At 50.4% G+C, this 27,562-nt stretch overlaps 1 pseudogene; it reads left to right on the top strand.

Moving 5' to 3' along the window:
* On the top strand, positions 1-27,319 carry LOC137542099 (GATA zinc finger domain-containing protein 14-like; annotated as a pseudogene).
* Positions 27,320-27,562: the final 243 nt, after the last annotated feature.

The raw sequence follows: 27,562 nt of genomic DNA, 5'->3' as shown, positions 1-27,562 counted from the left end.
AACTACTCCAACTACAACACCAACTTCTCCAACTACAAAACCAACAACTACAACAACAACTACTCCAACCACAACACCAACAACTACAACAACAACAACTCCAACTACAACAACTACAAGAACAACTACTCCAGCTACAACACCAACAACTACAACAACAACTACTCCAACTACAACACCAACAACTACAACAACAACTACTCCAACTACAACACCAACAACTACAAAAACTACAACACCAACTACTCCAAATACAACAACGGAAACTACAAGAACAACTACTCCCACTACAACAACAACTACTCCAACTACAACAACAACTACAACACCAACAACTACAAGAACAACTACTCCTACTACAACAACAACTACTCCAACTACAACAACAACTACAACACCAACAACTACGAGAACAACTACTTCAACTACAACACCAACTACTCCAACTACAACACCAACAACTACAAGAACAACTACTCCAACTACAACAACAACTACAACACCAACAACTACGAGAACAACTACTCCAACTACAACTTCTACAACTACAAGCACAACCACTTCAACTACAATACTAACTACAACACCAACAACTACAAGAACAACTACTCCAACTACAACACCAACTACTCCAACTACAACACCAACAACTACAACAACAACTACTGCAACTACGACACCAACAACTACAACAACGACTCCAACTACAACACCAACAACTACAACAACAACTACTGCAACTACGACACCAACAACTACAACAACGACTCCAACTACAACACCAACAACTACAAGAACAACTACTCCAACTACAACAACAACAACAACACCAACTACTCCAACTACGACACCAACAACTACAACAACAACTACTCCAACTACAACAACAACTACAACACCAAAAACTGCAGGAACAACTACTCTAACTTCAACAACTACAACACCAACTACTCCAACTACAAAAACTAAAACTACAAGAATAACTACTCCCACTACAACAACAACTACTCCAACTACAACAACTACAACACCAACAACTACAGCAACAACTACTCCAACTACAACACCAACAACTACAACAACTACTCCAACTACAACAACAACTACAACACCAACAATTACAAGAACAACTACTCCAACTACAACACCAACTACTCCAACTACAACACCAACAACTACAACAACAACTACAACCCCAACAACTACAACAACAACTACTCCAACTACAACACCAACAACTACAACAACTACTCCAACTACAACAACAACTACAACACCAACAACTACAAGAACAACTACTCCAACTACAACACCAACTACTACAACAACAACTACTCCAACTACAACACCAACAACAACAACAACAACGACTCCAACTACAACACCAACAACTACAAGAATAACTACTCCAGGTACAACACTAACTACTCCAACTACAACACCAACAACTACAACAACTACTCCAACTACAATAACAGCTACAACACCAACAACTACAAGAACAACTACTCCAACTACAACACCAACTACTACAACTACAACACCTACAACTACAACAACAACTACTCCAACTACAACACCAACAACTACAACAACTTTTCCAACTACAACACCAACAACTACAACAACAACGACTCCAACTACAACAACAACAACTACAAGAACAACTACTCCATCTACAACACTAACTACTCCAACTACAACACCAACAACTACAACAACTACTCCAACTACAACACCAACAACTACAACAACAACTACTCCAACTTCAACACCAACAACTACAACAACTACTCCAACTACAACAACAACTACAACACCAACAACTACAAGAACAACTACTCCAACTACAACACCAACTACAACACCAACAACTACAACACCAACAACTACAAGAACAACTACTCCAACTACAACAACTACAACAACTACTCCAACTACAACAACAACTACAAGAACAACTACTCCAACTACAACACCAACTACTTCAACTACAACACCAACAACTACAACAACAACGACTACAACTACAACACCAACAACTACAAGAACAACTACTCCAGCTACAACACTAACTACTCCAACTACAACAACTACAACAACAACAACTACTCCAACTACAACACCAACAACTACACCAACAACTACTCCAACTTCAACACCAACAACTACAACAACTACTCAAACTACAACAACAGCTACAACACCAATAACTACAAGAACAACTACTCCAACTACAACACCAACTACTCCAACTACAACACCAACAACTACAACAACAACAACTACTCCAACTACAACACCAACAACTACAACAACTACTCCAACTACAACACCAACAACTACAACAACAACAACTCCAACTACAACACCAACAACTACAAGAACAACTACTCCAACTACAACACCAACTACTCCAACTACAACACCAACAACTACAACAACAACTACTCCAACTACAACACCAACAACAACAAAAACAACGACTCCAACTACAACACCAACAACTACAAGAACAACTACTCCAGCTACAACACTAACTACTCCAACTACAACAACTACAACAACAACAACTACTCCAACTACAACACCAACAACTACAACAACAACTACTCCAACTTCAACACCTACAACTACAAAAACTACTCCAACTACAACAACAGCTACAACACCAACAACTACAAGAACAACTACTCCAACTACAACACCAACTACTCCAACTACAACACCAACAACTACAACAACAACTACTCCAACTACAACACCAACAACTACAACAACTACAACAACAACTACAACACCAACAACTACTAGAACAACTACTCCAACTACAACACCAACTACTTCAACTACAACAACAACTACTCCAACTTCAACACCAACAACTACAACAACTACTCCAACTACAACAACAGCTACAACACCAACAACTACAAGAACAACTACTCCAACTACAACACCAACTACTACAACAACAACTACTTCAACTACAACACCAACAACTAAAACAACTACTCCAACTACAACACCAACAACTACAACAACAACGACTCCAACTACAACACCAACAACTACAAGAACAACTACTCCTGCTACAACACTAACTACTCCAACTACAACACCAACAACTACAACAACAACAACAACTCCAACTACAACACCAACAACTACAACAACAACTACTCCAACTTCAACACCAACAACTACAACAACTACTCCAACTACAACAACAACACCAACAACTACAAGAACAACTACTCCAACTACAGCACCAACTACAACGCCAACAACTACAACAACAACTACTCCAACTACAACACCAACAACTACAAGAACAACTACTCCAGCTACAACACTAACTACTCCAACTACAACTCCAACAACTACAACAACTACTCCAACTACAACACCAACAACTACAACAACTACTCCAACTACAACAACAGCTACAACACCAACAACTACAAGAACAACTACTCCAACTACAACACCAACTACTTCAACTACAACACCAACAACTACAACAACAACTACTCCAACTTCAACACCAACAACAACAACGACTCCAACTAAAACACCAACAACTACTAGAACAACTACTCTAGCTACAACACTAACTTCTCCAACTACAACAACAACAACTACTCCAACTTCAACACCAACAACTACAACTACTCCAACTACAACAACAGCTACAACACCAACAACTACAAGATCAACTACTCCAACTACAACACCAACTACTCCAACTACAACACCAACAACTACAACAACAACTACTCAAACTACAACACCAACAACTACAACAACTACTCCAACTACAACAACAACTACAACACCAACAACTACAAAAACAACTACTCCAACTACAACACCAACTACTTCAACTACAACACCAACAACTACAAGAACAACTACTCCAGCTACAACACTAACTACTACAACTACAACAACTACAACACCAACAACTACAACAACAACTACTCCAACTTCAACACCAACAACTACAACAACTACTCCAACTACAACAATAGCTACAACAACTACAAGAACAACTACTCCAACTACAACACAAACTACTCCAACTACAACAACAGCTACAACACCAACAACTACAAGAAGAACTACTCCAACTACAACACCAACTACTCCAACTACAACACCAACAACAACTACTCCAACTACAACACCAACAACTACAACAACTACGCCAACTACAACACCAACAACTACAACAACGACTCCAACTACAACACCAACAACTACAAGAACAACCACTCCAGCTACAACACCAACAACTACAACAACAACAACTACTCCAACTTCAACACCAACAACTACAACAACTACTCCAACTACAACAACAACTACAACACCAACAACTACAAAAACAACTACTCCAACTACAACACCAACTACTTCAACTACAACACCAACAACTACAAGAACAACTACTCCACCTACAACACTAAGTACTCCAACTACAACTCCAACAACTACAACAACTACTCCAACTACAACACCAACAACTACAACAACTCCACCAGCAACTACTGACTTTACCACCACAACAGCAGCTGCAACCACTCCACCAGCAACTACTGAATCTACCAGCACTACAGTGGCTACAACTACCCCACCAGCAACTACTGAATCTGCCACCACAACAGGGGCTATAACTATTCCACCAGAAACTACTGAATCTACCACCACAACAGTGGCTACAACTACTCCACCAGCCACTACTGAATCTACCACCACAACAGCGACAACAACTATTCCAATAGTAACTACTGAAATTACAACCACTCCACCAGTAACTACTGAATCTACCACCGCAACACTGGCTGCAACTACTCCACCAGCCACTACTGAATCTACCACCACAACAGCGGCTACAACTACTCCACCAGCCACTACTGAATCTACCACCACAACAGCGGCTACAACCACTCCACAAGCCGCTACTGAATCTACCACCACAACAGCGGCTACAACCACTCCACCAGCCACTACTGAATCTACCACCGCAACAGCGGCTACAACCACTCCACCAGCCACTACTGAATCTACCACCACAACAGCGGCTACAACTACTCCACCAGCCACTACTGAAACTACCACCACAACAGCGGCTATAACCACTCCACCAGCCACTACTGAATCTACCACCACAACAGGGGCTACAACTACTCCACCAGTAACTACTGAATCTACCATCACAACAGCTGCTATAACTACTCCACCAGCAACTACTGAATCTACCACAACATTGCCTACAACTACCACACCAGCAACTACTGAATCTACCACCACAACAGTGGCTACAACTACTCCACCAGTAACTACTAAATCTACCACCACAACATCTGCTACAACTACTCCACCAATTACTATTGAATCTACCACCACAACAGCGGCTACAACTGCTCCAACAGTAACTACTGAATCTACTACCACAACAGCTGCTACAACTACTCCACCAGCCACTACTGAATCTACCACCACAACAGCGGCAACAACTATTCCAATAGTAACTACTGAAATTACAACCACTCCAAGAGTAACTACTGAATCAACCACCACAACAGCGGCTACAACTACTCCACCTGCCACTACTGAATCTTCCACCACAACAGCGGCTACAACTACTCCACCAGGAAGTACGGAATCTACCACCACTACAGCGGCTACAACCACTCCACCAGCCACTACTGAATCTACCACCACAACAGCAATTACAACCACTCCACCAGCCACTACTGAATCTACCACCACAACAGCGGCTACAAGCACTCCACCAGCCACTACAGAATCTACCACCACAACAGCAGCTACAACTACTCCACCAGCCACTACTGAATCTACCACCACAACAGCAGCAACAACTACCCCACCAGCCACTACTGAATCTACCACCACAACAGTGGCTACAACTACCCCACCAGCCACTACTGAATCTACCACCACAACAGCGGCTACAACTACCCCACCACCAACTACTGAATCTACCACCACAACAGCGGCTACAACCACTCCACCAGCCACTACTGAATCTACCACAACAGCGGCTACAACCATTCCACCAGCCACTACTGAATCTACCACAACAGCGGCTACAACCACTCCACCAGCCACTACTGAATCTACCACAACAGCGGCTACAACCACTTCACCAGCCACTATTGAATCTACCACAACAGTGGCTACCACCAGTCCACCAGCCACTACTGAATCTACCACAACAGCTGCTACAACCACTCCAGCAGCCACTACTGAATCTACCACAACAGCAGCTACAACCACTCCAGCAGCCACTACTGAATCTACCACAACAGCGGCTACAACCACTCCACCAGCCACTACTGAATCTACCACAACAGCGGCTACAACCACTACACCAGCCACTACTGAATCTACCACAACAGCGGCTACAACCACTCCACCAGCCACTACTGAATCTACCACCACAGCGGCTACAACTACTCCACCAGCCACTACTGAATCTACCACAACAGCGGCTACAACCACTCCACCAGCCACTACTGAATCTACCACAACAGCGGCTACAACCACTCCACCAGCCACTACTGAATCTACTACAACAGCGGCTACAACCACTCCACCAGCCACTACTGAATCTACCACAACAGCGGCAACAACTATTCCAATATTAACATCTGAATCTACCACAACAGCGGCTACAACCACTCCACCAGCCACTACTGAATCTACCACAACAGCGGCTGCAACCACTCCACCAGCCACTACTGAATCTACCACAACAGCGGCTACAACCACTCCACCAGCCACTACTGAATCTACCACAACAGCGGCTACAACCACTCCACCAGCCACTACTGAATCTACCACAACAGCGGCTACAACCACTCCACCAGCCACTACTGAATCTACCACAACAGCGGCTACAACTATTCCAATATTAACTTCTGAATCTACCACAACAGAGGCTACAACAACTCCACCAGCCACTACTGAATCTACCACAACAGCGGCTACAACCACTCCACCAGCCTCAACTGAATCTACCACAACAGCGGCTACAACCACTCCACCAGCCACTACTGAATCTACTACAACAGCGGCTACAACCACTTCACCAGCCACTACTGAATCTATCACAACAGTGGCTACAACCACTCCACCAGCCACTACTGAATCTACCACAACAGCGGCTACAACCACTTCACCAGCCACTACTGAATCTACCACAATAGCGGCTACAACCACTCCACCAGCCACTACTGAATCTACCACAACAGCAGCTACAACCACTCCACCAGCCACGACTGAATCTACCACAACAGCGGCTACCACCACTCCACCAGCCACTACTGAATCTACCACAACAGCGGCTACAACCACTCCACCAGCCACTACTGCATCTACCACAACAGCGGCTACAACCACTCCACCAGCCACTACTGAATCTACGACAACAGCGGCTAAAAACACTCCACCAGCCACTACTGAATCTACCACAGCAGCGGCTACAACCACTCCACCTGCCACCACTAAATCTACCACAACAGCGGCTACAACCACTCCACCAGCCACTACTGAATCTACCACAACTGTGGCTACGACCACTCCACCAGCCACTACTGAATCTACCACAACAGCGGCTACGACCACTCCACCAGCCACTACTGAATCTACCACAACAGCGGCTACAACCACTCCACCAGCCACTACTGAATCTACCACAACAGCGGCTACAACCACTTCACCAGCCACTACTGAATCTACCACAACAGCGGCTACAACCACTCCACCAGCCACTACTGAATCTACCACAACAGCGGCTACAACCACTCCACCAGCCACTACTGAATCTACCACAACAGCGGCTACAACCACTCCACCAGCCACTACTGAATCTACCACAACAGCGGCTACAACCACTCCACCAGCCACTACTGAATCTACCACAACAGCGGCTACCACCACTCCACCAGCCACTACTGAATCTACCACAACAGCAGCTACCACCACTCCACCAGCCACTACTAAATCTACCACAACAGCGGCTACAACCACTCCACCAGCTACTACTGAATCTACCACAACAGCGGCTACAACTACTCCACCAGCCACTACTCAATCTACCACAACAGCGGCTGCAACCACTCCACCAGCCACTACTGAATCTACCACAACAGCGGCTACAACCACTCCACCAGCCACTACTGAATCTACCACAACAGCGGCTAAAACCACTTCACCAGCCACTACTGAATCTACCACAACAGCTGGTACCACCACTCCACCAGCCACTACTGAATCTACCACAACAGCGGCTACCACCACTGCACCAGCCACTACTGAATCTACCACAACAGCGGCTACAACCACTCCACCAGCCACTACTGAATCTACCACAACAGCGGCCACCACCACTCCACCAGCCACTACTGAATCTACCACAACAGCGGCTACAACCACTCCACCAGCCACTACTGAATCTACCACAACAGCGACTACAACCACTCCACCAGCCACTACTGAATCTACCACAACAGCGGCTACAACCACTCCACCAGCCACTACTGAATCTACCACAACAGCGGCTACAACCACTCCACCAGCCACTACTGAATCTACCACAACAGCGGCTACAACCACTCCACCAGCCACTACTGAATCTACCACAACAGCGGCTACAACCACTCCACCAGCCACTACTGAATCTACCACAACAGCTGGTACCACCACTCCACCAGCCACTACTGAATCTACCACAACAGCGGCTACCACCACTCCACCAGCCACTACTGAATCTACAACAACAGCGGCTACCATCACTCCACCAGGCACTACTGAATCTACCACAACAGCGGCTACCACCACTCCACCAGCCACTACTGAATCTACCACAACAGCGGCTACAACCACTCCACCAGCCACTACTGAATCTACCACAACAGCAGCTACAACCACTCCACCAGCCACTACTGAATCTACCACAACAGCGGCTACAACTACTCCACCAGCCACTACTGAATCTACCACAACAGCGGCTACAACCACTCCACCAGCCACTACTGAATCTACCACAACAGCGGCTACCACCACTCCACCAGCCACTTCTGAATCTACCACAACAGCGGCTACAACCACTCCACCAGCCACTACTGAATCTACCACAACATCGGCTACAACCACTCCACCAACCATTACTGAATCTACCACAACAGCGGCTACAACCACTCCACCAGCCACTACTGAATCTACCACAACAGCTGGTACCACCACTCCACCAGCCACTACTGAATCTACCACAACAGCGGCTACAACCACTCCACCAGCCACTACTGAATCTACCACAACAGCTGGTACCACCACTCCACCAGCCACTACTGAATCTACCACAACAGCGGCTACCACCACTCCACCAGCCACTACTGAATCTACCACAACAGCGGCTACCACCACTCCACCAGCCACTACTGAATCTACCACAACAGCAGCTACAACCACTCCACCAGCCTCTACTGAATCTACCACAACAGCGGCTACAACCACTCCACCAGCCACTACTGAATCTACTACAACAGCGGCTACAACCACTTCACCTGCCACTACTGAATCTATCACAACAGCGGCTACAACCACTCCACCAGCCACTACTGAATCTACCACAACAGCGGCTACAACCACTCCACCAGCCACTACTGAATCTACCACAATAGTGGCTACAACCACTCCACCAGCCACTACTGAATCAACCACAACAGCGGCTACAACCACTCCTCCAGCCACTACTGAATCTACCACAACAGCGGCTACAACCACTCCACCAGCCACTACTGAATCTACCACAACAGCGGCTACAACCACTCCACCAGCCACTACTGAATCTACCACAACAGCGGCGACAACCACTCCACCAGCCACTACTGAATCTACCACAACAGCGGCTACAACCACTCCACCAGCCACTACTGAATCTACCACAACAGCGGCTACAACCACTCCACCTGCCACCACTGAATCTACCACAACAGCGGATACAACCACTCCACCAGCCACCACTGAATCTACCACAACTGCGGCTACGATTACTCCACCAGCCACTACTGAATCTACCACAACAGCGACTACGACCACCCCACCAGCCACTACTGAATCTACCACAACAGCGGCTACAACCACTCCACCAGCCACTACTGAATCTACCACAACAGCGGCTACAACCACTCCACCAGCCACTACTGAATCTACCACAACAGCGGCTACAACCACTCCACCAGCCACTACTGAATCTACCACAACAGCGGCTACAACCACTCCACCAGCCACTACTGAATCTACCACAACAGCGGCTACAACCTCTCCACCAGCCACTACTGAATCTACCACAACAGCGGCTACAACCACTCCACCAGCCACTACTGAATCTACCACAACAGCGGCTACCACCACTCCATCAGCCACTACTGAATCTACCACAACAGCGGCTACCACCACTCCACCAGCCACTACTGAATCTACCACAACAGCGGCTACCACCACTCCACCAGCCACTACTGAATCTACCACAACAGCGGCTACAACCACTCCACCAGCCACTACTGAATCTACCACAACAGCGGCTACAACCACTCCACCAGCCACTACTGAATCTACCACAACAGCGGCTACAACCACTCCACCAGCCACTACTGAATCTACCACAACAGCGGCTACAACCACTCCACCAGCCACTACTGAATCTACCACAACAGCGGCTACAACAACTCCACCAGCCACTACTGAATCTACCACAACAGCTGGTACCACCACTCCACCAGCCACTACTGAATCTACCACAACAGCGGCTACCACCACTCCACCAGCCACTACTGAATCTACCACAACAGCGGCTACCACCACTCCACTAGCCACTACTGAATCTACCACAACAGCGGCTACCACCACTCCACCAGCCACTACTGAATCTACCACAACAGCGGCTACCACCACTCCACCAGCCACTACTGAATCTACCACAACAGCGGCAACAACCACTCCACCAGCCACTACTGAATCTACCACAACAGCGACTACAACCACTCCACCAGCCACTACTGAATCTACCACAACAGCGGCTACAACCACTCCACCAGCCACTACTGAATCTACCACAACAGCGGCTACAACCACTCCACCAGCCACTACTGAATCTACCACAACAGCGGCTACCACCACTCCACCAGCCACTACTGAATCTACCACAACAGCGGCTACAACCACTCCACCAGCCACTACTGAATCTACCACAACAGCGGCTACAACCACTCCACCAGCCACTACTGAATCTACCACAACAGCTGGTACCACCACTCCACCAGCCACTACTGAATCTACCACAACAGCGGCTACCACCACTCCACCAGCCACTACTGAATCTACCACAACAGCGGCTACCATCACTCCACCAGCCACTACTGAATCTACCACAACATCGGCTACCACCACTCCACCAGCCACTACTGAATCTACCACAACAGTGGCTACAACCACTCCACCAGCCACTACTGAATCTACCACAACAGCAGCTACAACCACTCCACCAGCCACTACTGAATCTACCACAACAGCGGCTACAACCACTCCACCAGCCACTACTGAATCTACCACAACAGCGGCTACAACCACTCCACCAGCCACTACTGAATCTACCACAACAGCGGCTACCACCACTCCACCAGCCACTACTGAATCTACCACAACAGCGGCTACAACCACTCCACCAGCCACTACTGAATCTACCACAACAGCGGCTACAACCACTCCACCAGCCACTACTGAATCTACCACAACAGCGGCTACCACCACTCCACCAGCCACTACTGAATCTACCACAACAGCGGCTACCACCACTCCACCAGCCACTACTGAATCTACCACAACAGCGGCTACAACCACTCCACCAGCCACTACTGAATCTACCACAACAGCGGCTACAACCACTCCACCAGCCACTACTGAATCTACCACAACAGCGGCTACAACCACTCCACCAGCCACTACTGAATCTACCACAACAGCGGCTACAACCACTCCACCAGCCACTACTGAATCTACCACAACAGCGGCTACAACCACTCCACCAGCGACTACTGAATCTACCACAACAGCGGCTACAACCACTCCACCAGCCACTACTGAATCAACCACAACAGCGGCTACAACCACTCCACCAGCCACTACTGAATCTACCACAACAGCGGCTACAACCACTCCACCAGCAACTACTGAATCTACCACAACAGCGGCTACCACCACTCCACCAGCCACTACTGAATCTACCACAACAGCGGCTACAACCACTCCACCAGCCACTACTGAATCTACCACAACAGCGGCTACAACCACTCCACCAGCCACTACTGAATCTACCACAACAGCGGCTACAACCACTCCACCAGCCACTACTGAATCTACCACAACAGCGGCTACAACCACTCCACCAGCCACTACTAAATCTACCACAACAGCAGCTACAATCACTCCACCAGCCACTACTGAATCTACCACAACAGCGGCTACAACCACTCCACCAGCCACTACTGAATCTACCACAACAGCTGGTACCACCACTCCACCAGCCACTACTGAATCTACCACAACAGCGGCTACCACCAGTCCACCAGCCACTACTGAATCTACCACAACAGCGGCTACCACCACTCCACCAGCCACTACTGAATCTACCACAACAGCGGCTACAACCACTCCACCAGCCACTACTGAATCTACCACAACAGCGGCTACCACCACTCCACCAGCCACTACTGAATCTACCACAACAGCGGCTACAACCACTCCACCAGCCACTACTGAATCTACCACAAAAGCGCCTACAACCACTCCTCCAGCCACTACTGAATCTACCACAACAGCGGCTACAACCACTCCACCAGCCACTACTGAATCTACCACAACAGCGGCTACAACCACTCCACCAGCCTCTACTGAATCTACCACAACAGCGGCTACAACCACTCCACCAGCCACTACTGAATCTACCACAACAGCGGCTACAACCACTCCACCAGCCACTACTGAATCTACCACAACAGCGGCTACAACCACTCCACCAGCCACTACTGAATCTACCACAACAGCTTTTACCACCACTCCACCAGCCACTACTGAATCTACCACAACAGCGGCTACAACCACTCCACCAGCCACTACTGAATCTAGCACAACAGCGGCTACCACCACTCCACCAGCCACTACTGAATCTACCACAACAGCGGCTACCACCACTCCACCAGCCACTACTGAATCTACCACAACAGCGGCTACCACCACTCCACCAGCCACTACTGAATCTACCACAACAGCGGCTACAACCACTCCACCAGCCACTACTGAATCTACCACAACAGCGGCTACAACCACTCCACCAGCCACTACTGAATCTACCACAACAGCGGCTACAACCACTCCACCAGCCACTACTGAATCTACCACAACAGCGGCTACAACCACTCCACCAGCCACTACTGAATCTACCACAACAGCGGCTACCACCACTCCACCAGCCACTACTGAATCTACCACAACAGCGGCTACAACCACTCCACCAGCCACTACTGAATCTACCACAACAGCGGCTACAACCACTCCACCAGCCACTACTGAATCTACCACAACAGCTGCTACCACCACTTTACCAGCCACTACTGAATCTACCACAACAGTGGCTACCACCACTCCACCAGCCACTACTGAATCTACCACAACAGCGGCTACCATCACTCCACCAGCCACTACTGAATCTACCACAACAGCGGCTACCACCACTCCACAAGCCACTACTGATTCTACCACAACAGCGGCTACAACCACTCCACCAGCCACTACTGAATCTTCCACAACAGCTGGTACCACCACTCCACCAGCCACTACTGAATCTACCACAACAGCGGCTACCACCACTTCACAAGCCACTACTGAATCTACCACAACAGCGGCTACCATCACTCCACCAGCCACTACTGAATCTACCACAACAGCGGCTACAACCACTCCACCAGCCACTACTGAATCTACCACAACAGCGGCTACAACCACTCCACCAGCCACTACTGAATCTACCACATCAGCGGCTACAACCACTCCACCAGCCACTACTGAATCTACCACAACAGCGGCTACAACCACTTCACCAGCCACTACTGAATCTACCACAACAGCGGCTACAACCACTCCACCAGCCTCTACTGAATCTACCACAACAGCGGCTACAATCACTCCACCAGCCACTACTGAATCTACCACAACAGCGGCTACAACCACTCCACCAGCCACTACTGAATCTACCACAACAGCGGCAACAACCACTCCACCAGCCACTACTGAATCTACCACAACAGCGGCTACCACCACTCCACCAGCCACTACTGAATCTACCAAAAAAGCGGCTACAACCACTCCACCAGCCACCACTGAATCTACCACAACAGCGGCTACCACCACTCCACCAGCCACTACTGAATCTACCACAACAGCTGGTACCACCACTCCACCAGCCACTACTGAATCTACCACAACAGCGGCTACCACCAGTCCACCAGCCACTACTGAATCTACCACAACAGCGGCTACCACCACTCCACCAGCCACTACTGAATCTACCACAACAGCGGCTACAACCACTCCACCAGCCACTACTGAATCTACCACAACAGCGGCTACAACCACTCCACCAGCCACTACTGAATCTACCACAACAGCTGGTACCACCACTCCACCAGCCACTACTGAATCTACCACAACAGCGGCTACCACCACTCCACCAGCCACTACTGAATCTACCACAACAGCGGCTACCATCACTCCACCAGCCACTACTGAATCTACCACAACAGCGGCTACCACCACTCCACAAGCCACTACTGATTCTACCACAACAGCGGCTACAACCACTCCACCAGCCACTACTGAATCTTCCACAACAGCTGGTACCACCACTCCACCAGCCACTACTGAATCTACCACAACAGCGGCTACCACCACTTCACAAGCCACTACTGAATCTACCACAACAGCGGCTACCATCACTCCACCAGCCACTACTGAATCTACCACAACAGCGGCTACAACCACTCCACCAGCCACTACTGAATCTACCACAACAGCGGCTACAACCACTCCACCAGCCACTACTGAATCTACCACAACAGCGGCTACAACCACTCCACCAGCCACTACTGAATCTACCACAAAAGCGGCTACAACCACTTCACCAGCCACTACTGAATCTACCACAACAGCGGCTACAACCACTCCACCAGCCTCTACTGAATCTACCACAACAGCGGCTACAATCACTCCACCAGCCACTACTGAATCTACCACAACAGCGGCTACAACCACTCCACCAGCCACTACTGAATCTACCACAACAGCGGCAACAACCACTCCACCAGCCACTACTGAATCTACCACAACAGGGGCTACCACCACTCCACCAGCCACTACTGAATCTACCAAAAAAGCGGCTACAACCACTCCACCAGCCACCACTGAATCTACCACAACAGCGGCTACCACCACTCCACCAGCCACTACTGAATCTACCACAACAGCTGGTACCACCACTCCACCAGCCACTACTGAATCTACCACAACAGCGGCTACCACCAGTCCACCAGCCACTACTGAATCTACCACAACAGCGGCTACCACCACTCCACCAGCCACTACTGAATCTACCACAACAGCGGCTACAACCACTCCACCAGCCACTACTGAATCTACCACAACAGCGGCTACCACCACTCCACCAGCCACTACTGAATCTACCACAACAGCGGCTACAACCACTTCACCAGCCACTACTGAATCTACCACAACAGCGGCTACAACCACTCCACCAGCCACTACTGAATCTACCACAACAGCGGCTACAACCACTCCACCAGCCACTACTGAATCTACCACAACAGCGGCTACAACAACTCCACCAGCCACTACTGAATCTACCACAACAGTGGCTACAACCACTCCACCAGCCACTACTGAATCTACCACAACAGTGGCTACAACCACTCCTCCAGCCACTATTGAATCTACCACAACAGCGGCTACAGCCACTCCACCAGCCACTACTGAATCTACCACAACAGCGGCAACAACCACTCCACCAGCCACTACTGAATCTACCACAACAGCGGCTACAACCACTCCACCAGCCAGTACTGAATCTACCACAACAGCGGCTACAACCACTCCACCAGCCACTACTGAATCTACCACAACAGCGGCTACAACCACTCCACCAGCCACTACTGAATCTACCACAACAGCGGCTACAACCACTCCACCAGCCACTACTGAATCTACCACAACAGCGGCTACAACCACTCCACCAGCCTCTACTGAATCGACCACAACAGTGGCTACAACCACTCCACCAGCCACTACTGAATCTACCACAACAGCGGCTACAACCACTCCACCAGCCACTACTGAATCTACCACAACAGCGGCTACAACCACTCCATCAGCCACTACTGAATCTACCACAACAGCGGCTACAACCACTCCACCAGCCACTACTGAATCTACCACAACAGCGGCTAAAACCACTCCACCTGCCACCAGTGAATCTACCACAACAGCGGCTACAACCACTCCACCAGCCACTACTGAATCTACCACAACTGCGGCTACGACCACTCCACCAGCCACTACTGAATCTACCACAACAGCGGCTACGACCACTCCACCAGCCACTACTGAATCTACCACAACAGCGGCTACAACCACTCCACCAGCCACTACTGAATCTACCACAACTGCGGCTACGACCACTCCACCAGCCACTACTGAATCTACCACAACAGCGGCTACAACCACTCCACCAGCCACTACTGAATCTACCACAACAGCGGCTACAACCACTCCACCAGCCACTACTGAATCTACCACAACAGCTGGTACCACCACTCCACCAGCCACTACTGAATCTGCCACAACAGCGGCTACCACCACTCCACCAGCCACTACTGAATCTACCACAACAGCGGCTACCACCACTCCACCAGCCACTACTGAATCTACCACAACAGCGGCTACCACCACTCCACCAGCCACTACTGAATCTACCACAACAGCGGCTACCACCACTCCACCAGCCACTACTGAATCTACCACAACAGCGGCTACCACCACTCCACCAGCTACTACTGAATCTACCACAACAGCGGCTACAACCACTCCACCAGCCACTACTGAATCTACCACAACAGCGGCTACAACCACTCCACCAGCCACTACTGAATCTACCACAACAGCGGCTACAACCACTCCACCAGCCACTACTGAATCTACCACAACAGCGGCTACAACCACTCCACCAGCCACTACTGAATCTACCACAACAGCGGCTACAACCACTCCACCAGCCACTACTGAATCTACCACAACAGCGGCTACAACCACTCCACCAGCCACTACTGAATCTACCACAACAGCTGGTACCACCACTCCACCAGCCACTACTGAATCTACCACAACAGCGGCTACCACCACTCCACCAGCCACTACTGAATCTACCACAACAGCGGCTACCATCACTCCACCAGCCACTACTGAATCTACCACAACAGCGGCTACCACCACTCCACCAGCCACTACTGAATCTACCACAACAGCGGCTACAACCACTCCACCAGCCACTACTGAATCTACCACAACAGCAGCTACAACCACTCCACCAGCCACTACTGAATCTACCACAACAGCGGCTACAACCACTCCACCAGCCACTACTGAATCTACCACAACAGCGGCTACAACCACTCCACCAGCCACTACTGAATCTACCACAACAGTGGCTACCACCACTCCACCAGCCACTACTGAATCTACCACAACAGTGGCTACAACCACTCCACCAGCCACTACTGAATCTACCACAACAGCGGCTACAATCACTCCACCAGCCACTACTGAATCTACCACAACAGCGGCTACAACCACTCCACCAGCCACTACTGAATTTACCACAACAGCGGCTACCACCACTCCACCAGCCACTACTGAATCTACCACAACAGCGGCTACAACCACTCCACCAGCCACTACTGAATCTACCACAACAGCGGCTACAACCACTCCACCAGCCACTACTGAATCTAGCACAACAGCGGCTACAACTACTCCACCATCCACTACTGAATCTACCACAACAGCGGCAACAACCACTCCACCAGCCACTACTGAATCTACCACAACAGCGGCTACAACCACTCCACCAGCGACTACTGAATCTACCACAACAGCGGCTACAACCACTCCACCATCCACTACTGAATCTACCACAACAGCGGCTACCACCACTCCACCAGCCACTACTGAATCTACCACAACAGCGGCTACAACCACTCCACCAGCCACTACTGAATCTACCACAACAGCGGCTACAACCACTCCACCAGCCACTACTGAATCTACCACAACAGCGGCTACCACCACTCCACCAGCCACTACTGAATCTACCACAACAGCGGCTACAACCACTCCACCAGCCACTACTGAATCTACCACAACAGCGGCTACAACCACTCCACCAGCCACTACTGAATCTACCACAACAGCGGCTACAACAACTCCACCAGCCACTACTGAATCTACCACAACAGCGGCTACAACCACTCCACCAGCCACTACTGAATCTACCACAACAGCGGCTACAACCAATCCACCAGCAACTACTGAATCTACCACAACAGCGGCTACAACTACTCCACCAGCCACTACTGAATCTATCACAACAGCGGCTACAACCACTCCACCAGCCTCTACTGAATCTACCACAACAGCGGCTACAATCACTCTACCAGCCACTACTGAATCTACCACAACAGCGGCTACAACCACTCCAACAGCCACTACTGAATCTACCACAACAGCGGCTACAACCACTCCACCAGCCACTACTGAATCTACCACATCAGCGGCTACAACCACTCCACCAGCCACTACTGAATCTACCACAACAGCGGCTACAACCACTCCACCAGCCACTACTGAATCTACCACAACAGCGGCTACCATCACTCCACCAGCCACTACTGAATCTACCACAACAGCGGCTACCACCACTCCACCAGCCACTACTGAATCTACCACAACAGCGGCTACCACCACTCCACCAGCCACTACTGAATCTACCACAACAGCGGCTACAACCACTCCACCAGCCACTACTGAATCTACCACAACAGCGGCTACAACCACTCCACCAGCCACTACTGAATCTACCACAACAGCGGCTACAACCACTCCACCAGCCAATACTGAATCTACCACAACAGCGGCTACAACCACTCCACCAGCCACTACTGAATCTACCACAACATCGGCTACAACCACTCCACCTGCCACTACTGAATCTACCACAACAGCGGCTACAACCACTCCACCAGCCACTACTGAATCTACCACAAAAGCGGCTACAACCACTCCACCAGCCACTACTGAATCTACCACAACAGCGGCTACCACCACTCTACCAGCCACTACTGAATCTACCACAACAGCGGCTACAACCACTCCACCAGCCACTACTGAATCTACCACAACGGCAGCTACAACCACTCCACCAGCCACTACTGAATCTACCACAACAGCGGCTACAACAACCCCTCCAGCCACTACTGAATCTACCACAACGGCGGCTAGAACCACTCCACCAGCCACTACTGAATCTACCACAACAGCGGCTACAACCACTCCACCAGCCACTACTAAATCTACCACAACAGCGGCTACAACCACTCCACCAGCCACTACTGAATCTACCACAACAGCGGCTACAACCACTCCACCAGCCACTACTGAATCTACCACAACAGCGGCTACAACCACTCCACCAGCCACTACTGAATCTACCACAACAGCGGCTACAACCACTCCACCAGCCACTACTGAATCTACCACAACAGCGGCTACAACCACTCCACCAGCCACTACTGAATCTACCACAACAGCGGCTACAACCACTCCACCAGCCACTACTGAATCTACCACAACAGCTGCTACCACCACTCCACCAGCCACTACTGAATCTACCACAACAGCGGCTACAACCACTCCACCAGCCACTACTGAATCTACCACAACAGCGGCTACAACCACTCCACCAGCCTCTACTGAATCTACCAAATCAGTGGCTACAACCACTCCACCAGCCACTACTGAATCTACCACAACAGCGGCTACAACCACTCCAGCAGCCACTACTGAATTTAGCACAACAGCGGCTACAACCACTCCACCAGCCACTACTGAATCTACCACAACAGCGGCTACAACCACTCCACCAGCCACTAGTGAATCTACCACAACAGCGGCTACAACCACTCCTCCAGCCACTACTGAATCTACCACAACAGCGGCTACAACCACTCCACCAGCCACTACTGAATCTACCACGACAGCGTCTACAACCACTCCACCTGCCACTACTGAATCTACCACAACAGCGGCTACAACCACTCCACCAGCCACTACTGAATCTACCACAACAGCGGCTACAACCACTCCACCAGCCACTACTGAATCTACCACAACAGCGTCTACAACCACTCCACCAGCCACTACTGAATCTACCACAACAGCGGCTACAACCACTCCACAAGCCACAACTGAATCTACCACAACAGCGGCAACAACTATTCCAATATTAACTACTGAATCTACCACAACAGCGGCTACAACCACTCCACCAGCCACTACAGAATCTACCACAACAGCGGCTACAACCACTTCACCAGCCACTACTGAATCTACCACAACAGTGGCTACAACCACTCCACCAGCCACTACTGAATCTACCACAACAGCGGCTACAACCACTCCACCAGCCACTACTGAATCTACCACAACAGCGGCTACAGCCACTCCACCAGCCACTACTGAATCTACCACAACAGCGGCTACAACCACTCCACCAGCCACTCCTGAATCTACCACAACAGCGGCTACAACCACTCCACCAGCCACTACTGAATCTACCACAACAGCGGCTACAACCACTCCACCAGCCACTACTGAATCTACCACAACAGCGGCTACAACCACTCCACCAGCCACTACTGAATCTGCCACAACAGCGGCTACAACCACTCCACCTGCCACTACTGAATCTACCACAACAGCGGCTACAACCACTCCACCAGCCACTACTGAATCTACCACAACAGCAGCTACAACCACTCCACCAGCCACTACTGAATCTACCACAACAGCGGCTACAACCACTCCACCAGCCACTACTGAATCTACCACAACAGCGGCTACAACCACTCCATTAGCCACTACTGAATCTACCACAACGGCGGCTACAACCACTCCACCAGCCACTACTGAATCTACCACAACGGCGGCTACGACCACTCCACCAGCCACTACTGAATCTACCACAACAGCGGCTACGACCACTACACCAGCCACTACTGAATCTACCACAACAGCGGCTACGACCACTCCACCAGCCACTACTGAATCTACCACAACAGCGGCTACGACCACTCCACCAGCCACTACTGAATCTACCACAACAGCGCCTCTCACCACTCCACCAGCCACAACTGAATCTACCACAACAGCGGCAACAACTATTCCAATATTAACTACTGAATCTACCACAACAGCGGCTACAACCACTCCACCAGCCACTACAGAATCTACCACAACAGCGGCTACAACCACTTCACCAGCCACTACTGAATCTACCACAACAGCGGCTACGACCACTCCACCAGCCACTACTGAATCTACCACAACAGCGCCTCTCACCACTCCACCAGCCACAACTGAATCTACCACAACAGCGGCAACAACTATTCCAATATTAACTACTGAATCTACCACAACAGCGGCTACAACCACTTCACCAGCCACTACTGAATCTACCACAACAGCGGCTACAACCACTCCACCAGCCATTACTGAATCTACCACAACAGCGGCTACAACCACTCCACCAGCCACTACTGAATCTACCACAACAGCGGCTACAACCACTCCACCAGCCACTACTGAATCTACCACAACAGCGGCTACAACCACTCCACCAGCCACTACTGAATCTACCACAACAGCGGCTACAACCACTCCACCAGCCACTACTGAATCTACCACAACAGCTGGTACCACCACTCCACCAGCCACTACTGAATCTACCACAACAGCGGCTACAACCACTCCACCAGCCACTACTGAATCTACCACAACAGCGGCTACCACCACTCCACCAGCCACTACTGAATCTACCACAACAGCGGCTACAACCACTCCACCAGCCACTACTGAATCTACCACAACAGCGGCTACAACCACTCCACCAGCCACTACTGAATCTACCACAACAGCGGCTACAACCACTCCACCAGCCACTACTGAATCTACCACAACAGCGGCTACAACCACTCCACCAGCCACTACTGAATCTACCACAACAGCGGCTACAACCACTCCACCAGCCACTACTGAATCTACCACAACGGCGGCTACAACCACTCCACCAGCCACTCCTGAATCTACCACAACAGCGGCTACAACCACTCCACCAGCCACTACTGAATCTACCACAACAGCGGCTACAACCACTCCACCAGCCACTACTGAATCTACCACAACAGCGGCTACAACCACTCCACCAGCCACTACTGAATCTACCACAACAGCTGCTACCACCACTCCACCAGCCACTACTGAATCTACCACAACAGCGGCTACAACCACTCCACCAGCCACTACTGAATCTACCACAACAGCGGCTACAACCACTCCACCAGCCTCTACTGAATCTACCAAATCAGTGGCTACAACCACTCCACCAGCCACTACTGAATCTACCACAACAGCGGCTACACCCACTCCAGCAGCCACTACTGAACTTAGCACAACAGCGGCTACAACCACTCCACCAGCCACTACTGAATCTACCACAACAGCGGCTACAACTACTCCACCAGTCACTAGTGAATCTACCACAACAGTGGCTACAACCACTCCTCCAGCCACTACTGAATCTACCACAACAGCGGCTACAACCACTCCACCAGCCAATACTGATTCTACCACGACAGCGGCTACAACCACTCCACCAGCCACTACTGAATCTACCACGACAGCGGCTACAACCACTCCACCTGCCACTACTGAATCTACCACAACAGCGGCTACAACCACTCCACCAGCCACTACTGAATCTACCACAACAGCGGCTACAACCACTCCACCAGCCACTACTGAATCTACCACAACAGCGTCTACAACCACTCCACCAGCCACTACTGAATCTACCACAACAGTGGCTACAACCACTCCACAAGCCACAACTGAATCTACCACAACAGCGGCAACAACTATTCCAATATTAACTACTGAATCTAAGACAACAGCGGCTACAACCACTCCACCAGCCACTACAGAATCTACCACAACAGCGGCTACAACCACTTCACCAGCCACTACTGAATCTACCACAACAGTGGCTACAACCACTCCACCAGCCACTACTGAATCTACTACAACAGCGGCTACAACCACTCCACCAGCCACTACTGAATCTACCACAACAGCGGCTACAGCCACTCCACCAGCCACTACTGAATCTACCACAACAGCGGCTACAACCACTCCACCAGCCACTCCTGAATCTATTACAACAGCGGCTACAACCACTCCACCAGCCACTACTGAATCTACCACAACAGCGGCTACAACCACTCCACCAGCCACTACTGAATCTACCACAACAGCGGCTACAACCACTCCAGCAGCCACTACTGAATCTGCCACAACAGCGGCTACAACCACTCCACCTGCCACTACTGAATCTACCACAACAGCGGCTACAACCACTCCAGCAGCCACTACTGAATCTACCACAACAGCAGCTACAACCACTCCACCAGCCACTACTGAATCTACCACAACAGCGGCTACAACCACTCCACCAGCCACTACTGAATCTACCACAACAGCGGCTACAACCACTCCATTAGCCACTACTGAATCTACCACAACGGCGGCTACAACCACTCCACCAGCCACTACTGAATCTACCACAACAGCGGCTACGACCACTCCACCAGCCACTACTGAATCTACCACAACAGCGGCTACAACCACTACACCAGCCACTACTGAATCTACCACAACAGTGGCTACGACCACTCCACCAGCCACTACTGAATCTACCACAACAGCGGCTACGACCACTCCACCAGCCACTACTGAATCTACCACAACAGCGGCTACGACCACTCCACCAGCCACTACTGAATCTACCACAACAGCGCCTCTCACCACTCCACCAGCCACAACTGAATCTACCACAACAGCGGCAACAACTATTCCAATATTAACTACTGAATCTACCACAACAGCGGCTACAACCACTCCACCAGCCACTACAGAATCTACCACAACAGCGGCTACAACCACTTCACCAGCCACTACTGAATCTACCACAACAGTGGCTACAACCACTCCACCAGCCACTACTGAATCTACCACAACAGCGGCTACAACCACTCCACCAGCCACTACTGAATCTACCACAAGAGCGGCTACAGCCACTCCACCAGCCACTACTGAATCTACCACAACAGCGGCTACAACCACTCCACCAGCCACTCCTGAATCTACCACAACAGCGGCTACAACCACTCCACCAGCCACTACTGAATCTACCACAACAGCGGCTACAACCACTCCACCAGCCACTACTGAATCTACCACAACAGCGGCTACAACCACTCCACCAGCCACTACTGAATCTGCCACAACAGCGGCTACAACCACTCCACCTGCCAGTACTGAATCTACCACAACAGCGGCTACAACCACTCCACCAGCCACTACTGAATCTACCACAACAGCAGCTACAACCACTCCACCAGCCACTATTGAATCTACCCCAACAGCGGCTACAACCACTCCACCAGCCACTACTGAATCTACCACAACAGCGGCTACGACCACTCCACCAGCCACTACTGAATCTACCACAACAGCGGCTACGACCACTACACCAGCCACTACTGAATCTACCACAACAGCGGCTACGACCACTCCACCAGCCACTACTGAATCTACCACAACAGCGGCTATGACCACTCCACCAGCCACTACTGAATCTACCACAACAGCGGCTACGACCACTCCACCAGCCACTACTGAATCTACCACAACAGCGCCTACCACCACTCCACCAGCCACTACTGAATCTACCACAAAAGCGGCTACCACCACTCCACCAGCTACTAGTGAATCTACCACAACAGCGGCTACCACCACTTCACCAGCCACTACTGAATCTACCACAACAGCGGCTACAACCACTCCACCAGCCACTACTGAATCTACCACAACAGCGGCTACAACCACTCCACCAGCCACTACTGAATCTACCACAACAGCGGCTACAACCACTCCACCAGCCACTACTGAATCTACCACAACAGCGGCTACAACCACTCCACCAGCCACTACTGAATCTACCACAACAGCTGGTACCACCACTCCACCAGCCACTACTGAATCTACCACAACAGCGGCTACAACCACTCCACCAGCCACTACTGAATCTACCACAACAGCGGCTACCACGACTCCACCAGCCACTACTGAATCTACCACAACAGCGGCTACAACCACTCCACCAGCCACTACTGAATCTACCACAACAGCGGCTACAACCACTCCACCAGCCACTACTGAATCTACCACAACAGCGGCTACAACCACTCCACCAGCCACTACTGAATCTACCACAACAGCTGGTACCACCACTCCACCAGCCACTACTGAATCTACCACAACAGCGGCTACAACCACTCCACCAGCCACTACTGAATCTACCACAACAGCGGCTACCACCACTCCACCAGCCACTACTGAATCTACCACAACAGCGGCTACAACCACTCCACTAGCCACTACTGAATCTACCACAACAGCGGCTACAACCACTCCACCAGCCACTACTGAATCTACCACAACAGCGGCTACAACCACTCCACCAGCCACTACTGAATCTACCACAACAGCGGCTACAACCACTCCACCAGCCACTACTGAATCTACCACAACAGCGGCTTCCACCACTCCACCAGCCACTACTGAATCTACCACAACAGCGGCTACAACCACTCCACCAGCCACTACTGAATCTACCACAACAGCGGCTACAACCACTCCACCAGCCTCTACTGAATTTACCAAATCAGTGGCTACAACCACTCCACCAGCCAGTACTGAATCTACCACAACAGCGACTACAACCACTCCAGCAGCAACTACTGAATTTACCACAACAGCGGCTACAACCACTCCACCAGCCACTACTGAATCTACCACAACAGCGGCTACAACCACTCCACCAGCCACTAGTGAATCTACCACAACAGCGGCTACAACCACTCCACCAGCCACTACTGAATCTACCACAACAGCGGCTACAACCACTCCACCAGCCACTACTGAATCTACCACAACAGCAGCTACAACTACTCCACCAGCCACTACTGAATCTACCACAACAGCGGCTACAACCACTCCACCAGCCACTACTGAATCTACCACAACAGCGGCTACAACCACTCCACCATCCACTACTGAATCTACCACAACAGCGGCTACAACCACTCCACCAGCCACTACTGAATCTATCACAACAGCTGCTACAACCACTCCACCAGCCACTACTGAATCTACCACAACAGCGGCTACAACCACTTCACCAGTTACTACTGAATCTACCACAACAGCAGCTACAACCACTCCACCAGCCACTACTAAATCTACCACAACAGCGGCTACAACCACTCCACAAGCCACTTCTGAATCTACCACAACAGCGGCTACAAACACTCCACCAGCCACTACTGAATCTACTACAACAGCGGCTACAACTACTCCACCAGCCACTACTGAATCTACCACAACAGCGGCTACAACCACTCCACCAGCCACTACTGAATCTACCACAACAGTGGCTACAACCACTCCATCAGCCACTACTGAATCTACCACAACAGCGGCTACAACCACTCCACCAGCCACTACTGAATCTACCACAACAGCGGCTACAACCACTCCACCAGCCACTACTGAATCTACCACAACAGCGGCTACAACCACTCCACCAGCCACTACTGAATCTACCACAACAGCGGCTACAACCACTCCATTAGCCACTACTGAATCTACCACAACAGCGGATACAACCACTCCACCAGCCACTACTGAATCTACCACAACAGCGGCTACGGCCACTCCACCAGCCACTACTGAATCTACCACAACAGCGGCTACAACCACTCCACTAGCCACTACTGAATCTACCACAACAGCGGCTACGACCACTCCACCAGCCACTACTGAATCTACCACAACAGCGGCTACGACCACTACACCAGCCACTACTGAATCTACCACAACAGCGGCTACCACCACTCCACCAGCCACTACTGAATCTACCACAACAGCAGCTACAACCACTCCACCAGCCACTACT

The sequence above is a fragment of the Hyperolius riggenbachi genome, chromosome 2 (genome assembly GCF_040937935.1).
Source record: "Hyperolius riggenbachi isolate aHypRig1 chromosome 2, aHypRig1.pri, whole genome shotgun sequence".
Classification (NCBI taxonomy): Eukaryota; Metazoa; Chordata; class Amphibia; order Anura; family Hyperoliidae; genus Hyperolius; species Hyperolius riggenbachi.
The sequence above is the reverse complement of the archived record's forward strand: the minus strand, read 5'-3'. Positions and strand labels throughout refer to the sequence as shown.